Source organism: Panthera tigris, chromosome B1 (genome assembly GCF_018350195.1).
Source record: "Panthera tigris isolate Pti1 chromosome B1, P.tigris_Pti1_mat1.1, whole genome shotgun sequence".
Lineage (NCBI taxonomy): Eukaryota > Metazoa > Chordata > Mammalia > Carnivora > Felidae > Panthera > Panthera tigris.
In genome coordinates, this window is record NC_056663.1 from 83,631,294 (window position 1) to 83,646,745 (window position 15,452).

The following is a 15,452-nucleotide window of genomic DNA, read 5'->3' on the forward strand; positions in this document are numbered from 1 at the left end:
AACATGCTTTTTACATTTAACATTTTTGCATAAGCCTTTTTAAACCTGAATTTTAAATTTCTTTTTAAAGATTATGTAATATTTCACCAAATTAATATTACATAACATTTTTTAGATTTCTCTTCCTTAATCTTTAGGCTATACATTTTTCTTTTTAAGTCATATTGTAGTAAGTCTTTGTGTATATAATTGTTTTCATATTTAGGATTATTTTCTAAAAATAAATTATTGTAATTAAAAAGTAAATAAAATAAATTATTTCCATTCTATAAAAACACAGATTTAGAACTACTTGATCAGTAGTTCTAAAACATTTTTTTTGAGAAGCCAGCACCACACTTTTATTTACTTTATTGACGAAGAAAAAAGCTCATTAATTCTTCTATTCAACATTCATTACATTTATTGCATGCCTTCTAGGTACTTGGTATGGTACCTGTAATATCATGATGATGTGATAGTCACTTATCAAAAGGTTATTATGACTTAATGGTGTTAAAATCGGTGTAGTGCAAATAAGCATTTTATATTAATTATATATGGTAAGAATGTTTCCTAGATTTTCTGGGACAGGGTGGGAATACCTTTAGAGCTCATAAAGGTTGTAGGAAAGTGGCATTCAAGGCAATTTCAACATGGCATTAAGCATGAAATTTTTTTCTTTGCCAATTTTTTAGATGAAATATTGTCAACCATTGTCTTAATGGTTATTTCCTTGAGTCCTAATGTAAGGTTGAACGTTTTTCCATACGCTTGTTAATGAGTTGTTTCTTCACTGTGAAGTATCCTTTGATGTTTTGGTATTCAGTATATATATAGAGAGAGATAGATTTTGGTGCATTGTATTTGTTGCAAAATAATTTCAGATCTGCTTTGCTTTAATTTTTTTCTTTTAGCACTTATAAGCTTCATAAGTACAGTTGACCTCTTCAAAAACGCATGTAATTCATTCCATTTTTATTTTTTTATGTTGCATTTTATTTGTATTTAATTCCATGATACATCTGGAATTTACATCTATGTCTAATGGGACATATTTGATTTTATTCCAAAGTTAGGCAATTATCTCAACATTATTAAACAAATCCTTTCCTTCTCATTAATTTGTGGTGCTCATTTTATCATACACCGAATTTAGGTTTCCTTCCTATATTATGCATCCATAGAATCCTATGCCCATTTGTCTCAATTTCTACCATAATGAAAATTGTTATTAATTTTTTTCCATCAAACTTTCTGATAGCAGGAATTATGTTGTCCCTTTAAGGGACATAATGCTTGGTATATGACAGGCATTAAATATTTGTTGAATGAATGCATTAAGTAGGGTGTTTCTAGAACTGCTTATATTTTCCTAATTATAATTGCTTATTATTTCCTTATATTTTACTAACTTGTACATAATTTCTAGCCAATTCTGCCTGTGTTATATGTGTCACAACAATATATTGTATTATTAGAGCAAAACCTCCCTTTAATATTCATATTCAGAATTTTTGTTGGGTGCCTGGGTGACTCAGTCAGTTAAGTATAGGACTTTTGATTTCTGCTCAGGTCATGATCTCAGGGGTTTGTGAGTTTGAGCCCCGCATGAGGCTCTGTGCTATCAGGACAGAGCTTGCTTGGGATTCTCTCTTTCCCATTCTCTCTACCCCTCTCCCCACTCTCTATTTCTCAAAATAAATAAATAAACTTAAAAAAATACTTTTTGTTATGATTTATGACTCTTTCTTCAAATGAAATATAGAAAGTGTTCACAGGTTCCAAAATTATGTCCATTAGAATTTTGATTGGATTTATGCTAAAAATATAAATTAATTTGGGAAGGAGTGATATTAATCTTGTAAATACTTTCCTACTCATGCATTTGTTATAGTTCCTTATTTCTCTTTATAGCTTTTTATAATTTTCTTTACCTAATTATTCATAAGTAGGTTATTGATTTTGTTGTTACTGCTGTAGTGATTCAAGATTATTGATGCTATTGGGAATTGCATTCATTTATTTTGAAAATTTTACTTTGTTTATTGCTATTATGTGGAAAGTTATTGTTACAAATTCACCTTGCATCCTGAGACTTTTCTTGAATCATTTGATTAATTTTAACGGATTTTTTTGTAGTTTTTTAGTTAATGTGAATATCATATTGACAATAATTTCATTGTTTGCTAAATTCTACTTTGCCTTTAGAATAAGGGATGAGAATTGGGACAAAAGTAAGATTTTGAAAACTTGCTTTTGGAGGTAAAATTAAATTTCACATCTATTCTAGGGACAGTTAATTATTATAGATTTTAAAAACTATGTGTATATCAACTATGAAGCTTTTTTTTTTAGATTTAATATTAGAGCATAGTTACATTGTATCTGGAAGACTCACTTTTGGACAGAACAGTGGATTGAAAAATTTCTCAAATATTTGATTCTCTCCATTGGTACTAATTAGTGGTTATTTTCTGTGTATATTTAGATATTTGGACTATTAGTTTACATAGATACCACAAGCCAAGACACAGAAAACTAGAAAAGCAAAAGCAGACCCCAAAAGCAAAATTGACCCTTAAAAGTCAATTTAAAGGGTTGAATTTCTAAACTAACAAAATCAGTAAGTTGCATACTGTACATGTCTATATTGATTTTAGAGAAACCAAGTTTAGAGAAACCAACTATCTCTTTTTACTGCCCACAAAAATAAATCACCAGGTCCACTTTACCTCTTAAATATCTCCGAGATCCATCCTTTCCTATTCTTATCACCACTGCTTTAAATCAGGTCTTGGTCATCTGTTACTAAAGCTTTGGAAAAGCCCCCGAATTAATCCCTCTAATCTCCTCTAGGCTATATTTCTCACAGCTTCTCAATATTCTGTCTGAAACACAAACTTGATCATCTTATCTCCTTGCATAAAATCTACATAGTTTCAACATCTCCTGAAAAGCAAGGTCTAACCTTAGCATAGCACACAAGGCCTTCCTGGAAAGGCAACCTAGTCTAGTGGTTCTGAGAATGAGTCCAAGAAGCAGACTGTTTGGGTTTGAATACAGGTTTTGCTCCTCGTAGCTGTGTGGCCTTAACTAAATATTTACGACAGCCTATAAAACAGGTAGCTTTTATTAACATTGTGTGGTTTCCTCTTCACTTCCTGTATTTACTTTCTGTTTTGCAGTTACCCGAGGGCACTTTGCAATTTTGTTTCTCTGTTTGTTTTTTAACTGCTGGATCTTTTAGGGGACAGATGTGTAAGATTTTCAGAACCGATGAGGACCTTCGTATCATACAATTTCCTGACAGACACAGCTTGCTCTCTCCCTGATCTTTTCTAAACTCCATGCCACTCAGCTCTTGCCTTTGGCAAAATATCCCCAATCCTCTCACTGATGGGGGCTCTTGACCTGGACTCACCCAGGCTGTCTGGGAACAACAGCAAGCCACCTGAAGCCCAGCTTTCTTTCATGGGGCAACATGGAAATAGCTAGCTTTGAATTTAGCTATGTGACCATCACACCAGATCACTAGGGTAGAAGGAGACAGAATATGAGTGATGAAATTATCATTTGGGGCCACAAAGGGAATGCAGATAGGAACCAAAGAAAGGACCAACCTCTATAGCGTAAGGTGGAACCTAATAAAGTTTATTCTGATTTTTTATGTTACCATATATTAATTCTAATCAGTAACATTCAATTCACTTTAACATCCAGAAGTTGTTCAAAATAGAATTTTGCATTTTCAACTTAAAAACAAACTTTTATGTCCTAATTAAAGCATAATGACATACTTTATCATGTATTGTCAAGGTGATGATCTGTGTTAAGGCTTTTGGTCTGTATTAACTCTGTAGGATCTTTATTTAAGGTGACCATACACTCTGATGGGTTTGGGTAAATATTGGTTCTTGCTACATGATGAGAGTTCATGAGTGATAACACCATAAATGGAGATAAAATGAATCTGAAAGACTCGGGCTCAAATAACACAGTTGGTCCTTCTGCATCATAAACTTTTATTCCTTGGACTTGCACAATTATCCAGTTTACGTTTGATGTATTTCATCATCACTGTGTGCAGTGTTGCCCTTGCTCTGTATGCTTTTTGTATTTTTGAAAATTGTTTCAAAATAACCTTTTTGGACACGACGGGTCATCTGAGACTACACTGACCTCTGCATGTACACATGGCAAGGTAGACTCATTACCTTTGCAGATATAATGACCCCTCAAAATATCAAGAGATGTGCAGTATGTTTCAGTGATAAAAGCAAGACACTGGCATCCACTGTATGTACAACAGAATACAATGTTGAGCCTTGGGCAAGTTAAAAAAAAAAGATAAGAGAATACATTACAGTTTTGTTCAAGTGTTAGAATAAAGCTACTACCTCATCCACCTAATGCCAATGACAAATTAGAGAAAAGCATTTTTTTTTGCAAAGTCTTCCTGAATGAAAACTCACAACTTTTCTACACAATTGGTAAATTATTTTTCTCTTTTGTGTTTAGAAATCAGTAGATGGTTTGCATTTCTTTAATATCAACAGAAGCCTCATGCTTTCTCCTATTCTGAAACTATTTTTATCTAGCACTTACCTTAAAAGCAACTCCAGATCTATTAGACTCAAATAATTACATATCTCAGGGGCACCTGGGTAGCTTGGTTGGTTAAGCGTCTGACTCTTGGTTTTGGCTCGGGTCATGATATCACGGTCATAGGATTGAGCCCCACGTGGAGCCGTGGGATCTTTTCTCTCCCTCTCTCTCTGCCCTCCTCCCTTCTCCCAAAATAAATAAATAAACATTTTTAAGAAATCAAAAATGGTGGAGTGCCTGAGTGGCTCAGTCGGTTAAGCGTCCAATTTTGGCTCAGGTCATGATCTCACAGTTGGTGGGTTCAAGCCCTGCATCAGACTCTGTGCTGACAGCTCAGAGCCTGGACCCTGCTTCAGATTCTGCGTCTCCCTCTCTCTGCCCTTCCCCCACTTGTGCTCTCTCTCTCTCAAGAATAAATAAATATTAAACAAAAATCATAAATCTTAAAAATTACAATAAGGTGTTTTGTTTTTCCTAAATTAAGTAATACCTGGTATGATACAAAGTTGACTCTGTATTTTTCAGGCCTCATATTAAAAAAAAACATTTAGAATGGGGAGAGATAGATGAGAATGTAAATGAGAAAATCTTATGTCACATCTGCATTATTGATAGGACTGGAGGAAAGTTTGCTTTGATTAAAGTAGAATGGTTAAAGAACAACTTTAACAATAGAAGTTATTGTTCTCTCCTTGGAAGATAAAATGAAATCTCGATAATTAATAAATTTTCAATGTGAAAATTATTTCTGATAAAAAGAAAAAGAACCAGGTGGCATTTTTTGATACACATATTGAATGACAGATAATAACAAATATTTTGGCAAACAACATGACATAATTGATAAAATATGTAAAATGCTCCGTCTCTGGAACCAGATCATTGGGTTCACATTGAAATACTGACACTTAAATTAGCCATGGGACTTTGAGTTACCTCACCCTTCTTTGCCAATTTCTCTGCCCATGAAAGGTGGGTAATAATAGTATCTACCTCATAGGGTGGTTACGTATGGGGGAAGTCCCCAAGACCACTCTCAGGCTTGATGATTTGCTAGAACTCCCAAGATTCAGAAAAGCTGTTACACTGATAGTTGTGATTTATTACAGTGAAAAGAAACAGATTACAATCAGCAAAGGGGAAAGGCACATGAGGCAAAGTCCCTCTGCCAACCTCCAGGTGTTCCCTCTCAATGGAGTCACACGTGGATGTGCTTAGTTCTCCCAAGAACAATGTGTGACAACTCATGTGAAGTGTGGTCAGCCAGGGAAGGAGCTCAACTAAGCTTTGGTCTCTAGAGTTTTAATGGAGGTCAGTCCTGTAGTTTCATTAGGGGTCAGTCACATAAGCACGCAGCACCAGCTGACTAACCTCAGCTACTCAGGCTTTAGCCTCCCCTTCCCCCCCAGCAAAAAACAGGTGTTCACCATCAATGTACCTGGTCAGACTCCGCCAAGGCGCAGGCATACAAAAACTCTTTTATCAGGCAGACTATTCCAAGAGCTCAGAGGTTATCTTCCAGGAACTAGCCAAAGGCCAATCCTGAAGATGGACCTTTCATTGGAATGTTCAGGGTATGAGTAACTCAGGCAACCAAGTAACTCAGGCTAGGCTATGTCCCATGACGTTATGATGGTAAGTCCTCAAGTTTGGAATGATGGGCATTATGAACATATTAAAATTTTAGCCAGGTATGCTTTAGCAAGGGAGGTTCCCAGTGAAACACTACATTCTAACATTTTGTCCTTTGTCCTTTACAGAGCTCTGAAGTCAGCAAAGCAATTATAGAAGAGCCAGAGCAATTTGTGGAATACAACAGCAAAGCAGGTATAATTGTGGGTCTCAGTAATTAACACATGTTTATTTAGATTGATAATGAATTCAAAATTATAGCCCCTATCATTAAAAAAATATTTTTACAAAAGTGCCAGCTTGGTGTCTTAGATTTTGTGTAACTGCATGTTATAGTTGGCTGACCATATCCTAAAGAGGAATTGATATCTATGCATATATTAAATTAATTTTGAGGGTTTCAATTAGGCAAGGCCTAGATATAAATATGAAGGGATTTAATAATAATAATAATAATAATAATAATAATAATAAAATCAACACATATTCATTAAAGGCCTGTTACATGGCAAACACTCATTGTGGGGTAATTGGTGATTTTACAGGACAAAACAGGCATGGTCCATTGCTGCCCTCAAGGAGCTTGTGGAGGTGACATGTAATAAATAAGGAAATATCAATATATGAATGAAAACTGTGGTAAGTGCAATGAAGAGAAATAGCAGAGTTTGTGGGAGAAAGTATTGGGAGACAGGGAGGAATCTATTGTGGACTTGCTAAACAGAGGGTATTTCTCTGGAAAATGACACTTAAACTAAGAGCTGAAGTGTAGGGAAGAGTCCCAGGAAGATGGAATAGCAATGAATAAACATAATAATTGGTAAGAGGATAAAGTAGCTATACCAAGGTCACAAAGCTAGAGAGAGGAGTAAGAGGAAGCCGGATTGATAATTGGATGAAACTAAGTATGGGAAGTGGCCTAGTCCCATAGGGCCTCAATGGCCTTGGTAAGGGGACTTTGTCCCAGGTCAGCTTGGCTACTTTCTGCCCTTGGCATTTCTGCGCAATGCCATTTAGCCTTCTCTCCTGGTTCTCTGGATATAGATGCTTTTAAATCTGCCATCTAACCCTACCTTCCTGCATCTGCCAAAGTACTACGTAAATGTTTTAGGATTGTGGAGAGAGGTCCTCAATATGTTCACTTCTTTGAACACTAGTTCCGTGACATGTTCTGCATAAAATGGTTTGGAGTCAAGAAATTCTGAAATTGCCTGAGTACTATAACACTCTCAGGAGCTTTAACACAATAGAGGTTTTGAGAACCTATAATAAATAGCAAACAACCAAACAAACATATATGTCTATGTCTATATGTATGTGTGTGTATACCTTTATTTAATCTGGCATTTCCCAAAGCTATTTTCAGGTTTACACTAGAAAATGTTTTAGAAGTTTCTTTCTTGGAAATATGCATTTTAAGAGATTCCCTATACTTCTGAGGCTGGCCTGCTTTTAGGTAGTTTGACCTATTTAAAGGCTATGCACATTAAATGATATTAGAAATTTTATTATAATCTAGATGATTCAAGCTAGAAAAAAAATCTGTCTGCTTCAGTGGTTTAGCTTTTTCAGGCAGAAGATTTTTCTCGACCTGAATTATATGGTTAATTGCTTCAAATCTTGATCATACTTTTCATGTGAAAATATTATGGAGTAAAGTCTTACTAAATAATTCTCAGTATCAGTATTAATAATATTTGTTCTCTCAAATCAGGCAAAAGAAAACCATAAGAGAAATTTTGCATCTCAGCTGCTCTGAATCTTATTCCTTTCCATTGAAAATGCTTATTCTTGTTGGTTTATAAAATTGTCATAATTTTAAAAAGTCTTCAAGTTAGGAAAATGACTTGGGGTAGTGCCTACTTTAGCACCTAAAGAATTATTTGATTTTGTATAAAATGTGGAGATTTTGTATTTATAACAATGAAAATTTCAGTAAGCCAGAATATTAGAGTTAACCTAAACTTATTCCAGAAGAGAGGTTCTCAGCATCTGTCTTGGAAAGAGTATTGACTTTTTTAGATCAATTCAGCATCTTTCAATTCAGTTAACTATTATTAAAACAGTAAGATAAAAACATGAAGAATTCCCTAGGATTTTGTAACTTAGAAACAAAAAGCCTTGTTTCATCCCCAGAAAGACAACAAACAGCTGTCCTTTAATTACTACTTTTGCCATTTGGTTTCAACTAGAGATGTCTCAAATTTAGAATCTAATTAGAAATCTTAATTGAAAATGGCTAAAAAAATAAAAGAAAAAGAAAAAGAAAGAAAAGAAAGAAAAAGACCAACATGGAAACATAAAAGTAGAGATAAAAATAGAAATGGTAATATTTCAGCCAGATTGAATAATCGCCTGTCATTAAATGAGTTGGCCTCTGGGGAACATATTATCTGGCATGAAATTGAACTTTACTCTTCCCTCTCTCAGGAGGGATTTCTCAACCAAATGACTAGTCTTTTAATCTTTAGAAATTGTAATTTTTAGGGACTATATTTTGCTCAGTATAGGAACAATGGTTTTATTTATTTAAAAAAATTTTTTTAGGTTTCTTTATTTTTGAGAGAGAGAAACAGAGCATGAGCTGGGGAGGGGCAGAGAGAGAGGAAGACACAGAATCCAAAGCAGGCTCCAGGCCCTTAGCTGTCAGCACAGAGCCTGATGCAGGACTTGAACTCATGGACCACGGGATCATGACCTGAGCTGAAAATGGACACTTAGCCAGCTGAGCCACCCAGGCACCCCGAAACAATGGTTTTAAAGTGTTGAGGCCATGGTTAAATCCCTGTTCCCTAACTTGTTTCCTGTCTGAACTTGGACACATTTTCTAAACATTTTCAATCTCAGTTTACCCATCTTTAAAATGGGATTTTAAATCTCATGCAACATGGTTTCTGTTTTATTTGTCTTTTAACTTCCACACTGACTAGTATATAGTAGCAGCTTTAGATACATTAAGTTCTAAAAAGGAAGGAAAGAAAAGAAAGGAGTAATTACAACAAAATTAAATTTGAGAATACATAAAAATAATATCTAGCACAGCATATTGCAAATATTAAACATTCAGAAAGTGCTTATTGATTCTGCACCCTGGAGGCGAAGACTCAAAGCAGATTAATCCTTTTCCTCAAACTTTTTTTTTCCTTATAGATATTTTGGATTCTGCTCTTCAGATTATAAACCCCACTTAAAGGCATAGTGACATTATTTCTGAATTACAGCACTTTTCATGCTCTTAGGCATGATAGTTGCTCAATTAATATTTGTTTAATTGAGTGAAACCACGAATTAACAGTGCTAGAAAGTAGATAACCCAGATTGTCCTATTCCCTTGTTGACAAACACTGTATCTAACATCCTATGCAAAAGTGGTTGACCCTATGAATGATTTCTTTCAGTGATAATATACCCACTTCCTGCTGCTTCTCCATGCAGTCTGCTCCCTTCAGATTAACCAATTTCCTGTTGCTTATGTATATTCTACATTTGTAGCTTTTTGTCTTTGCTTGCATTATCTTTCTTTTCAATATTTTCTTTTTTTTTTCGTCTTTCATTCTTGCTTTCCTCTTCAACCCCTCTTTTCTTTTCCCTCCCTTTTATCTATCCCCACATTTTTGATATACAAATCTCTCAATGTCCAATTAAATATCATCTCTTGAAGCAGTTCCAGGTATCTCCTGAGATAATCATTTTAATCCCCCTTTTGTTTGTTTGTTTGCTTGTTGTCAGGCACTGTTCCTTGCTCCCCATCTGTGGAAGGTGACCTTGACTTAGAGCCAGTAAAAACTCAGCTGGATATGTTAATGGCTCTTTCCTCCCATCCTCTATTCCATCCTGTTTCCTTTTATCAAAAACAAACAGAAGAACCAAAAAAACAAAACAAAACAAAACAACCACCTCACCAAAGGAGTAAACCTCTGGCAGAGTTTACCACATGCTTCCACAGTGGTGTCTGGGTTACTGGTGAGATAAATTTAGGCCATGAGCACCAGGCAACAGTCACATCAGTTGTCTGAGTCTGATTGGGTTTCTGAATGTGTCCTTAGTTTTGGCTGCCATGTCCTCGAGGTCTGGAGCCTGGCTCTGCACCCAGTGGTTCGAGTACCCTGATTCCCAGGACACCTGCCTGCGACTCATACCCTGTGGCCTTACTTTACTTTGGGTCTCCCTCCCTGATTGATGATTTGGACACACACATGATGCTGAAAATTGCCCCTGCACAGAAGCTACTACTGCTTCTCCATCCCTCATCCCAAACTTAAAGGAGCCCCTATTTATTGATGCCTATTTAGATCAAACTTGATTTTATCAATTAAGTCTTGGTAATTGGACTCTTGGTCTATATAATTTTTTTTTAGTATTTATTTATTTATTTATTTATTTAAATGTTTATTTTTGAAGAAGAGAGAGAGACAGAGGGTGAGTGGGGGAGGGCCAGAAAGAGAGGGAGACACAGAATCTGAATCAGGCTCCAGGCTCTGAGCTGTCAGCACAGAGCCCAACATGGGGCTCGAACTCACAAACTGTGAGATCGTGACCTGAGCCGAAGTCAAACACTTAACCAACTGAGCCACCCAGGCACCCCAAATTTTTATCTGTTTTTGAGAGAGAGAGAGACAGAGAGAGAGAGAAAGAGAGAGACTGAGCCAGGGAGGAACAGAGAAAGGGAGACACAGAATCAGAAGCAGTCTCCAGGCTCCGATCCCAAAGCAGTGCACAGATACCAAAGCAGAGCTCAAACTTACAAACCGTGAGATCATGACCTGAGCTGAAGTCGGACACTTTAACCGACTGAGCCACACAGACGCTCCACTCTTGGTCCATATAAATCAATATTTTCTTCCCAGTTTCTCTTCTTACTCCTTTACAGAATATGTTTTTTCCTTCCTTTCATGATTCTGCATTCCTCTTAATTGAGTTCACATTAATTATTACCAAAGCATTCCACTTGTACCTCTCTTAGTTCATCTTCCATTTTTCTAGCCGTTAGTAATGTAAATATTAATAAAATTAATAATTCTGGTAATACTGATTGACCGCTTGCTATATCTTCTAATTTCTTTTTATTTGTTTTATTTATGTTCAGTATTTTAAAAATCTACACGCAGGAAAATTCATGCTTTTTGGTGTATAGTTCTAGACTTTTTGACATTTTGACAAATGTAAACAGTCATATACACACCACTACAATTAAGATACAGAACACTTACATCACCCCAAAATCTTTTGGCTTCTATCCCTTTATGGTCAACCTCTCCTGCTTACCTCCAACCATTAGAAATCACTGATCTATATTTTATTTCCATAATTTACATTTTCCAGAATTATATAGTATGAAGCCCTTTGAATCTGGCTGTAATGTGCTGAAGATTCATCTAAGTTTTGTGGGTATCAATGACGTATTGCTTTTTATTGCTGAGTAATATCCCATTTTGTGGATATACTTTAAGGTGATTATCAATTCATCATTTGAAGAGATTTGGGGTGATTTTGAATATTTAGTTAAAAAAAACATTAAAAACAGGTTTTTATGTGACCATAAATTCCATTTCTCTTGGGGAAAATGAATAGGAGGAAGACTTCTGGCTCATATGGGAGGTCAGTGTTTATAAGAAACTGACAGACCTTTTTTCCTAAGAAGAGATACTATTTTGCATTCCTATGAACAATGTACTCATGTTGTCTGCAAGTAAAGACAACATTAGTTATTTGTTTTCAATCTGTATGTCTTTTATATAATTTTTAAAGTTTATTTATTTGAGACAGAGAGAGAGAGAGAGAGAGAGCATGAGAAGGGGAGAGGCAGAGAGAGGGAGAGAGAGAATCCCTCCACAGAGAATCCCTCTGTGCTAATAGCACAGAGCCTGACATGGCTCAAACACATGAACCATGAGATCATGACCTGAGCTGACACCAAGAGTCGGACACTTAACCGACTAGCCACCCAGACTTGCCTCAATCTGTATGTCTTTTAATTCTTTTCCTTGACTTACTGCATTGGTTAAGATCACCAGTGTGAAAATGAAGAGGAAAGCTAAGAGTGGAAGCCTTACCTTATTCCTGATCCTAGCAGCAAAGTATTGAGTCTTTTATAATCCAGCTGTAATCATAGCTGTAGGATTTTTCTAGATGCCCATTATTGAGTTAAAGTACTTCCCTTCTCTTCCTAAATTGCTGAGAGTTTTTTTTTTTTTTTTTTTTTAATGGATGAGAGTTTTATTGTATGCATGTTGAATTTCCTCAACTGTTTTTTGGCGTTTTTTTTTTTTTTTTTCATCTTTTGGATTATCAAATGTTTTTTTTCTTAATTTCTTAGTCTTTTGATATAATGAGTTGTATTAATAGATTTTTTAATGTTAAATAGTTTTTCCTTCCTGGAAAAAACCCCTCTGTATGCTGTATGCTTGAGTGAAACTTGGTAGTTTTTATTCAAAGATTGTTCAATTTTATTTGTTACCTTTTTTATCTTCATATTGTTCAGAATAGTTCTTTATTATTATGTTAAGGTTAGTGGTCTATAATGAGCTCTACTCTTCCATTCCCAATATTGTAATTTATAGCTTCTTTTTATCTCGGTCTATCTAACTGGAGTTTATCAATTTTATTTATCTTTTCAAATAAACAGCTTTTGGTTTCATTGATTTTTCTCAATTGTTTTAATTTTCAATCACATTGATTTTTGCTTTTGTTTTTATTATTCTCTTCCTTCTGCTTGCTTTGAGTTTAATGTACCCTTTCTAGTTTCCTAAAATGGTAGTTTAGATCTTAGATGTAAGACTTTTCTAGTATTAGCGTTCTAAATTTCTGTCAGTACCACTTTAGTTGCATCCCACAAATTTTGATATTATTTTTATTTCCATAATTCAAATGATTTCCTAATTACCTTAGTAACTTTCTCTTTGGCACAGTGGTTGTATAGAAGTGTGTTGCCTAATTCTCAAACATTTGAATTTTCCCGATATTTTTGTGTTATTGGATTTTGGCCTAATACCATTATGTTCTAAATATATGTTATTTCAATTAAAAAAGAAGAGTCCCAGTTTTATGGCCCATGTCAAAAAATGGGGACTACCTTCAGGTCAAAAGCACAAGGAAAATAGGGAAAGAAAAATTCACCCTTATGTGTATGTTTCTCCATGTTTAGCTCCTTGTCACAATTTTCCTGCTGTTGTTTATTTTTTTAAATCATCAGGTAGCTCACTTTTTGTGTTTACTTCCAATCAGTGGAGATACTGTGTTTTGTTACATTGGTTCACCTTTGCTAAAAATGAAATACCTAAAAACTTTGCATATATTTGTTTAATTCTCTCTACAATTAATCAGGCAGGCATTGCCATTCTACCAATTTATGTTGAGGAAACTAGGATAGTACAGTTAAGTAAACTGCCCAAGGTCCCAGAGTAATTGGCAGAGCCTTGGCAGTCTGGATCCATCATAGGTTTCTTAACCACATTCCTATATAACTTCTCTCATGCCAAATTACTGTAATAAGAAGTGTCATGTGAGAGAATTCCAATGTGTTTACCAGACTAACATAGAGTTAAATTATAAAAAAAGACTCCCGAAACACAACAAGAAATAGCCAAACAAAGACACATTTATTAACTTTTCTGACAAAGGATTAGGGAGTGAAGAAATTCTCAGAATATTTTGCTAAGAGGAAAAGCGTCAGGGAATGTTAAGTGCTAAAATGTGTTTGCATTGGAGGCAGGGAGGTGTGGAAATGGGGCAAGGGGATAGAAGCAGGAGTGAGAGAAAGGTGTGGGGGTGGGTATTATGTTGGTTGTTCTATTTAAGGACTGAAACTAGTACTTTCTCAAGGACAGGATATAAAAGGGTACATTTCTATTCACACACTGCATCCCATATAGTAGATGCTCAAGAAATACATGTCATATGGATTTATGACTATGGTATTTCCTGTCCTTACTTCTCCTTACCTATGGGATAAGAGCAATCTTAAAAGTTGGAGGACTTCAGCCAAGATTGAGAAGATGGGAAAGGAAGAAGGAAAGTCTACGGATGTTGTTTTATTCAGTGTTCTGGCATAAATTAATGACATACATTTCACATAAAGTTTGAACTAGAATATCATATTGTCTCAGTGGAAATCCTTAATATATTCTAGCTGATCACAGAAGATTAACCCATACTACTAAGGGGACTTGTCAAATCACTCCATGATTTTCTTCATTTCCAGAAGATGCACTAGAGAAATGCTAGATGAGTTTGCAGGTAGAACAGTGGCTTGAACCTCACTGCTCAGCCTCATTATTTTTATAGGTCTTCTGTCCGATTCAAGTTTAGCAGTTGAATTATTTCTTCTTCTTTTTTTTTTATCACCTATTGCTTGCTCTTACTTTTATTGTAGTGCAGTTTTATTGAGTTTTAAGGTGGAATGTGTGATTTTGTACATATTGGAGAGTAAAGGACCTGCTCGTAGTAAAAGAATTAAGACTCATTATCTGTATGCAGTAGGCAGTATGGATAAGAAAACTTAGTTATGCCATATTATATTCTTTGTAGATAACCTCAGGCACTCTATGAACTTCTCTGGAGAGCTAAAGTGAAATTATAATAATCACATCTATACATTTATTCTTGCCTGTTATAATAAAAAGCAGAAGATAAAATTTTAATTAAATTCATTATCTGTCTTTCTTTGAAATTTCAAATTTCAAAAGAAAATAAGCAATTAATCATCAGAAACTATAGATAATTTAGTCAATACTAATTGGAACTTGAAATGTATCATCATAAGGAATTCAGTCAGTTCTGTGAATTAATAACTTCTGATGTCTACATTAGAAATGTCCTACGGTTATAATCAAAGTTTCAGTTTTAGTTTTGCTTGAGCACTTGGTATTTAACTGGCCTTGGGTGTTTGTGTGTGACAGTGTTCATAAGGATTTGAGACATTTGATGTTGCTGAGACAGCACTTCCTCGAGTCTTCTTTAGTACATGTGGGAAAAAAAAAAAAGAATCAACCTCCAGCCAAATTAAAATTCTTTCTGAACATCTCTGCTTCTTAAGATAGGCTTGAGATGGGCTGCTAGGAGTCATTATATTTGAAATATGAAATTTGCTGAATAAAAGTATCAGGGGAAAAAACCTGTCATCTTAAGTGCAGACAATAAACTCCTATCCTTTATTTGGTCTTCCAGATGACAGAGAAGGACATTAAAAAATACCCAAGCATCTAGTGAACTGTTACATAACTCTGTTGTGTTAT

At 35.1% G+C, this 15,452-nt stretch overlaps 1 protein-coding gene across 9 annotated transcripts in view; it reads left to right on the plus strand.

Annotated features, from left to right (window-relative positions):
* Nucleotides 1-15,452, plus strand: part of INPP4B (inositol polyphosphate-4-phosphatase type II B) — a 753,803-nt gene that overhangs the window by 358,858 nt on the left and 379,493 nt on the right. For 8 of the 9 annotated variants that reach the window (XM_042983845.1, XM_007091777.3, XM_042983843.1 and 5 more), the window contains 2 exons: nucleotides 6,348-6,414; nucleotides 6,765-6,858. The gene's annotated coding sequence lies outside the window, so the exon portion shown is untranslated. The remainder of the gene's footprint in view (nucleotides 1-6,347; nucleotides 6,415-6,764; nucleotides 6,859-15,452) is intronic. The other variant, XM_042983844.1, reaches the window with a different exon arrangement.